Below are 7704 nucleotides of genomic sequence, written 5' to 3'. Positions count from 1 at the left end.
ATTAAAACGGGACGCGGTTTGACAGATGGACAGAGCATTAAATAAGAATGAAAACCAGAAATCAAATCATCTCTACGCAATAAAAGTAAAATCCCAATTAAGGATTGTGATTTCAATTCACACGGAAATAATTAAAATTCGAAATTTCAGTAAATATAATTAAATGTCTTTTTCAACTCTTCGCTTTTTCGATACTTTACTTACCATACAGTTATTTTAATGGAATGTGAAAAAGATATACAGAGGAAAGGACATAAAATTGTATGGGAATAAAACATATTGTGCCGGGGAGTGGTTCCGCTGTCACGTCAAACGGCGGCGCGTGGGCTCACGCGGCGTATAAAGTTAATTCATTCTATATTTTTTTAGTCGCGGCAGTTGTAGTTGTTGTATTTTTGAAATACTACTAAGTAAATAAAAAATTCAGTGACTAATTACGTGGAAGTGTCCTTTGGTTTAAATACTCAATGAATCATGATTATTGTTTAAAATACTCTTAATTAGTTAAAAATTTAATTGAACCTAGCCACTTTTATTTAAATCGATTTAGTTAAATTATCCCTATTATAGTACTCCCTCCGTCCCGCACTACTCGCACGTATTTCCTTTTTGGGCGTCCCAAGTTACTTGCACTCTTTCCATTTTTAGTAAAAATTTTCACCTACATCCGTCATTTTTGACTTTCCTATACATTCATTCCTTAATCTCCGTGCCGAAAAGGAAATGAGCGAGTAGCTCGGGACGGAGTGAGTATATTTTAAAGATATCAATAAAACAGTATGATTTGAAATTTTATATAGACTGACCGACACCGATTTCCAGCTTGATTTTGAGATAACTATGCAGATAACCAATGAATTAAAATTATTCTTTTCCTAAATCTGCATATTTACAATTTGACAAATTTAATATTTTTCCTAATTGATGCACAAGGGTAGGTGTATAAATAATGTTTATACAGTTTATGTATAAAACGCCTTATGAGTTTGATTATGTACGTACATTTTACGTATACTCAATATAAAATAATGTTTATACAGTTTATGTATAAAATGCCTTATGAGTTTGATTATGTACGTACATTTTACGCATACTCCAATCTGTCCCACAGAAAAAAGACTCTTTGGATGATACGAGATGTTATGCAATTTTATTTTGTACTCCAAAATAAGAGGGTAAAGTTAGAGATATAGAATAAAGAATAAATAAATGTATTTTTAATTTTAGCAATGATAATTTTGGTTGAGACATCCTAAAAAATTAAATGAGCCATATTTACTCTTTAGTGGGATAGAGTGAGTATTTATCACTTACTCTTTTTGTATTACTAGTATTTAAGTTAAATTATAAAATATTTTGTAATTTGGCATTCGATATCAATTTAAATCTATTTGTAAAAATGATTATAGATTACTTGCAAAAGTGGCAAGATTGCACCTCCCCAATTATATGAGGAGAAATAATTCTTGAATAAGATTTACAATTAATGCTTGTTTTTATAAATTAATATTACATAATATCATATTTTCATGTGTGAGAGCATCCACGGTGGGGTGGACGATGCCCGATGCATCGTCCGCGGACGATGGCGTCGAAACACGCATCGTCCGCGGTATCTTCTGCCCCACTGCGGGTTACGCGGACGATGCAACGCGTTTTCCTTTTTTTAAAATTTTTATCTATTTAAACCCTCATTTCTCTTCAATTTCCCACACCAGTAATTCTCTCCCATCTCTCACTTTCCCAACGCACCCAATATTTCACTCACAATCTTTCTCACTGAAAAAATGAGACCCGACAACGACTGGAGTACCTCGGAGGATTACCGATGGGCTTTAATGAGGTTCTATCTAAACAGACTTTAATGCGCAACCAACAAGACCATGCTCAGCTCATAACGACATGATGGAAGAAGTTTGGGACGTAATCACCATTGAGAATTGTAGGTTTTTTTATTTCGTAATGTAATGTTTGAATTTTCAATGAAATGAAGTTTTGTTTTTTCCAATTTTTTGTAGTGTTTTAAATATTCAAATAAATAAAATGTTTAAAGGCAGACTATAGGGCAGCCTATAAGACATCACAATGCATGTGAATGGTATAAGGATAAAATGATGATTGTGACGGAACATAGGACGCCCTATAGGACGGACTATAGAGCGTACCCGGTGGATTCCCCTTGGAAATATTATCATATCCCTATAAGGCGCCAATTGTAGATGCCCTTGGAAATATGTCAATATTTTCATAATTTATTTCAATTGACCATTCAAATGTACATAAACATTGAGAAAATAAATAAAAACTGGCAATCAGAAGTTATTGCAAAAAAGCAGGTTTGAAATAAATAAGGTCAAATAAATAAAGAAAAAGGGAATATTTATTGATTGGAACCAGCTGGAAAATGAGGTCTGCGCCAGCAGAGTGACGGTGACGGCTGCTATAAAGTCTGTCTGGCGCAATGCACCGCCGCCACGTGATCACGTGCCCTTTTCTGCCCAACATTTTATTGTCCGAATTCTTATTTAACGAAATTGTATTCTTTCTTTGCTCGAACGCCATTTTTCACTTTCGCGTAATTTTACTCTGTTTCCGTCTTTTTGCTCCTTTAATCGCGATTCTTTTAATCTTCAAGGGAGGGATGATTAATAATTTCGTTTTATTCACAATCATCTTGATAGTAAAAAACATAAATTTTAGTGCGAAACTGATAAAATAGAAAAGAGAAATAGAGAAAAAAATATTCTAATATTATTAATGCATCCACAGATTTTAGCGTGAAATTAAAAAGATAGGAACGAGAAATAAAGGGAAAAATAGTTCTAATAATTTAGTGAAGATTGAAGAATATAACTCACTGATGGTTGGGCGAATTTTTTGATGGTAGGTAAATGCAGGTAATGAATATAGATCACGACACAAGGAATTACGTGGTTCGATTTACTGAAGTAAATCTACGTCCACGGGAAGAAAGGAGGGGCAAGATTGTATTGCTTGATCTGGTTTACAGCTTACAAATACAGACTTTGCTATATGTTATTTTTCTGTCCAGAGCCCCACCTCTATCTGATCTAAGTTCTATTTATACATTGAACTAAGATCGTGGCTTGCATCACCACTAACTAGGTCGTGGCTTGCATCACCACTAACTAGGTAGTGGATGTCGTGGAGGTCATGAGATCCTGCATGGGGTCCACTATCTCTTTGTTTGGTCCGCTATCCTGCATGAGATCCTGCATGAGTTGACACCACTAAATAGATCGTGTAGTGGAGGTCGTGGAGGTTCTGCATGAGTCCCACTATCTCCCAGTTCGGTCGAATACTGAGACCGAACTTTTGAACTATTGCCGAGCAGCTTTTGCCGATCTGAGAGTAGAGCTTGATTGGTCGGCTTTTACCGAGCTGTAGGCTGGGGGCCGAACTCTTTGGTAATGCCGAACTGATACTCTTCCTTGGGCTTTGGGCTGATGGGCCGTCACTGCTATTGGCTTGTTTAGTACGTACCCCATCACTCACATTATCATAACTACAAAGAAAAAATATAACTATTGTTTATAAACGAGCTATTATAAAATTGAAAATACTCAAATTTTGGTGACAGTGGTAAAAGTACTCAAATTAGTATTAAATGGAACGAAATATAGGAGTAGAAAATATGATTGATGGTGCTTAGGGAAAAGAATTCGTCAATCTATTACAAAACCTTACATCACTTCACTAGGGCTTTTAATTTTGAGGTGTTATTTTCTTGTATATAAGCTTAAAGTTACTGCGGATTCCCTACAAAAATAAACTAAATCTTGTTACTACACTACTCTATATTACACGACAATGGTAAGAAATATAGTTGCATTGCGTAAATTTAGGTAAAACCTTATGTTGATTGTTTCAAATCGGCTTTATTTGATTGGTGGAGGAAATATTAGGACCAAGTAAATGATCATTATTTTGTACATAGATCTTTGACAAATCTAATTATAATTATAAGTCCTATAAACACGCAAAGTCAATTCTACGAAACACAAATAGTGCATTCATTTTTTTTCATTACTACTACATGCTCCCAAATTTTAGGATCTCATGATTCTCTTTAACTTTTCTTTATAACAAAAAAGATCCAAATCAAAATCTTAAACAAATTACTAAAGGTGGGACGTCAGGGGACGTGCCTTGCGCGTGACTGCATTAAATGCGACAGTAAAATCCGGCCGTTGAATCCTGAAAAGGTGGGATTCGAAACGGTGCGATGATTTTGAAATCTTCTCCGAATCTGATAATACGTCCTTTCTTCATCAGTTGAACACTTTTGCTATTGCTTCTTCTGCAATCTCTCTCTTTTTGCGTAAAAATTTCCTTCCGCTTTCGAGAATTTCTTCAGAATTTCTTCAGACTTTCAAAGAGTAAGAACCATGTCTTCTTCTTCTTCTTCTTGAGTCAGGTAGCGGTAGGAAAGGGGATAGGGGTCTTCTAGCCGGAAAGAATCCGGGAGAAGACCGTAGAGTATTTCACAGCATCTTGAAGTAAGGATACTGTGATATCCTTACACGAAAAATATTTTTTTCCTGGGGGAAGGTTGCGATTCCCGACGACCTTCATAGGGCTGACTCGCCGCCGGAGGGTTACGCCTACCGTTTATGAAGCCGGCTTGGAATGCGGGCTTCGTTTCCCTCTTCCCCCTGCCTTTGTAGAGCTGCTAGATTTTTTTCAAACTCCCTTTAGGTCAGGTGACTCCGAACTCTTGGAGGCACTATCGGCCTTTGCTGCCGAACTGCGTAGGCTAGATAAGGATCTGTCTCTGAGGGCAATCCTTAATTTCTTCCAGTTAAGAGGAAAGGATCTTGGTTTTACTTGATCCCTTTACAGCCTTTTAGGGCCTTCTGCAAAACCCAGTGGCCAAAGTGGCAACATCGCTTCTTTTTTTTATAATAGGACAGCGGCTCCGGGCTTTCCCTGGAGAGGGCCGAAGTCCGTGATTCCTCATCCTCGTTAGAACCGTTGAACGAGCTCGAGGGCGAGCTCAATAAGATTCCTATGATTAGGAAGCAGTACCTGGAGTCCTGAGCTCGTCAAGGGCGACTTCGTGTTCGGACTTCCTCGTCTTCGGACGAAGAGACTGAGGGTGAGGACTTCTTTTTTGTGCCTTACTCTGCTTTTGGTGGCGAAAACTAACCTGCTTTCTTGCTTTTTGGCAGTGAACTTGCTAAATAAGATTAGCCGCAAATCCTCCGAGCTTAGGAGTCGGAGAAAACAGAAGGCTACCAGCTCGGCGCCTGATGCCGAGAAGAATCCGAAGAGGCAAAAGACCTCTTCTTCGGATCCAAAAAGCGGAGTCCACTTCGGCAAGGGGAAGGGGAAGGAGCCAGAAGCCCCAAGAGCGCCAGAGAAAGACGTGGTCTTGGCGCCCTCCTTCGTAACATATCTGTGAGCCATTTTTATGGCCCACGGACTTCGCCGAGGTGAATTCTCTTCTTGATTTTCTGGCCTTGCTTTTTTCTGTATTTTTGTGGCCCCTAGGTTGACTTTTTCCTTTTTCCATTTTCCAGAGGAAACGATATGCTCTCCAAGCTCGTCGCCGTTGAACTCTCCAAAGCGTCCAACGATTATGCTGAGATGCAGAGGAAGTTGGCGGCTGCTCGTCACCAGGCCGAACAGGCTAAGGCAGACTTTGAGAAGGCCAGAGCTGCTAGGATCTCGGCCCAGGATGAAGCCCAGTTTGCCAAAAACCAGCTCGTCATCCAGCGAGAGCAGACGAAACGGAGGGATGCTGCCGCCGTGGTTGCCCAAGGGGAGGTTCTCCGTGCTTTCGCGGAGAAACTCTTTCTGAGCAATCAATTTTCGGCCTTTGTCGGTGATCTGCTGAAACTGATGACCGATAATGCCGAGCAGGGGCCCGAAGTCGTTCTGCCGCTGTACGGCCGAGAGATAGCAGCTCGTCTCCAGAGTCTGCCGCTCCTTGAGGAGCTTGCTTCGTCCTCGGTCCTGCTTTCTGCTGACCGAGTTCGTAGTTGCCGAGCTGACCGGAGAGAGAATATGGAGGCTATCTTTGCCTCCTTAGGGCCAGTTTCACCCGCTCCAATTTTCCACGGAGAGGGTGAGACCGAGCAGCTTGATCAGCAGACCGGAGACAGGCAGACCGAGCAAGAGGTGCTGCTGATCGGTGATGGGGGCACCGAGCAGGCTGGGGGGAGCAGGGAGGCCGAGGCTGAAGCTGAGGCAGACAAGGAGAAGGAAGCTGAACCTCACCGAGGAGCCGGAGACGAAGCTGGCGGAGTATGATTTCGTCTCCCTTCTCTTAGTTTAGTTTCTTCCTTCTTGTAAAATGGCCTTGAAGCCCTCGTGTAAAAATTTTTTTTTCTTATGAATGAAAAAATTCTTCTTTCTGCACTTGTGTCTTCGTATAGCTTTCGTACTCTCTTTTACTCCTGTTGTGGTTTACTACCTGCTCAGTAAACTGAAATGCCGAACTGACATAGGCTGCTTTGTATTCTTAACTCTTAAGGAGCTGGAGGTACTTCACTGGAAGCGGCTGTACTCTTCCGCTTTAGACGAAGCTGAGAAAAAAAGCCATAGCTGACCAGATGAAGAATGACGAACTCTTGGCTTGTTTAGTGAAGCTGGAAGCCGACAATAAGGACTTAGAGTCCGAAAAAGAAAGATCTGGAGGCCGAGCTGAATACTGCCGTCGCTGAGAGAGGACTGCGTATGAGGATTTCATCTGCAGGCGCGGGGGAATGACCATCTCTGAAGTTCAGGAACGAGTTGACGAACTGTGGGAGGAATATCATGTACTCCGGAGGAACAATGCGCTGGAGAGCTCGGCTTGCCAACAAGTTGTGAAATCATTGCGGCGCTGGGCTTCTCGGTACGACATCGTTCTTTCCCGGCGTCCTTCAATCGAGAGATTCCTTAGGCATTTCCCGCCAACAGATGCTCATACTCCAGCTCAAACCTCTGATCCACTTGCTCAAAATCCTACTCCAAATCAGCAACGAACTCAGGAGCAACCGGAAACGTCAAGACGAGAACGGACTCAGGAGCAACCGGAAACGTCAAGACAAGGACGGACTGAAGTTCGTAGAGGAGCTGTGGTGTGGAGTGATTATGAGTGAGCAAGATCAACAAATGCTTCGTGAAGAGGAAATCTTCGCCGCGAGTGCCAGAAGAACTCCCGGAGCTCAAGGAAGAGGCGGTTAGGTCGTCAGAGATCTCGCGATCCTGCTTATTATTCAGCTGCCCGGAACGCAGAACTCGGCTTCAAGAGGATTTTTGAGAGGTGGATCAAATTTAGCACGGGGACAGATAATAAGTCCTTTGTTTCTTTTTAAATAGAAGTAAAGCATTATCGTAGGGCAGCGGAGGGTATGACCGAACAAGTTTTAATAAATGAAATCTTCATTTCGCTCTATCACTGCGATTACAGCTCAGCGAAAAAACTTCATCGTGCTCGGTCCTCGGTCTTATGAAGTAAACTTCTTGACAGGACTCGTCCTCGGTCTTATGAAGAGCTCCTTTGAACGGAATCGTCTTTGGTTTATGAAGTAAACTTCTTTGACAGGACTTGCGTCCTCGGTATTCTAATAAACTTCTTTGACCGGACTGTCTTTGTCTTATGAAGTAAAATTATTGACCGGACTTTCTTGGGTATTATGAAGTTACATTTCTTTGACAGGATAAGCTTGTGTCCTAATGGGCGAGTTTATCGAT

Source organism: Salvia splendens, chromosome 15, assembly GCF_004379255.2.
Source record: "Salvia splendens isolate huo1 chromosome 15, SspV2, whole genome shotgun sequence".
Lineage (NCBI taxonomy): Eukaryota > Viridiplantae > Streptophyta > Magnoliopsida > Lamiales > Lamiaceae > Salvia > Salvia splendens.
The sequence above is the reverse complement of the archived record's forward strand: the minus strand, read 5'-3'. Positions refer to the sequence as shown.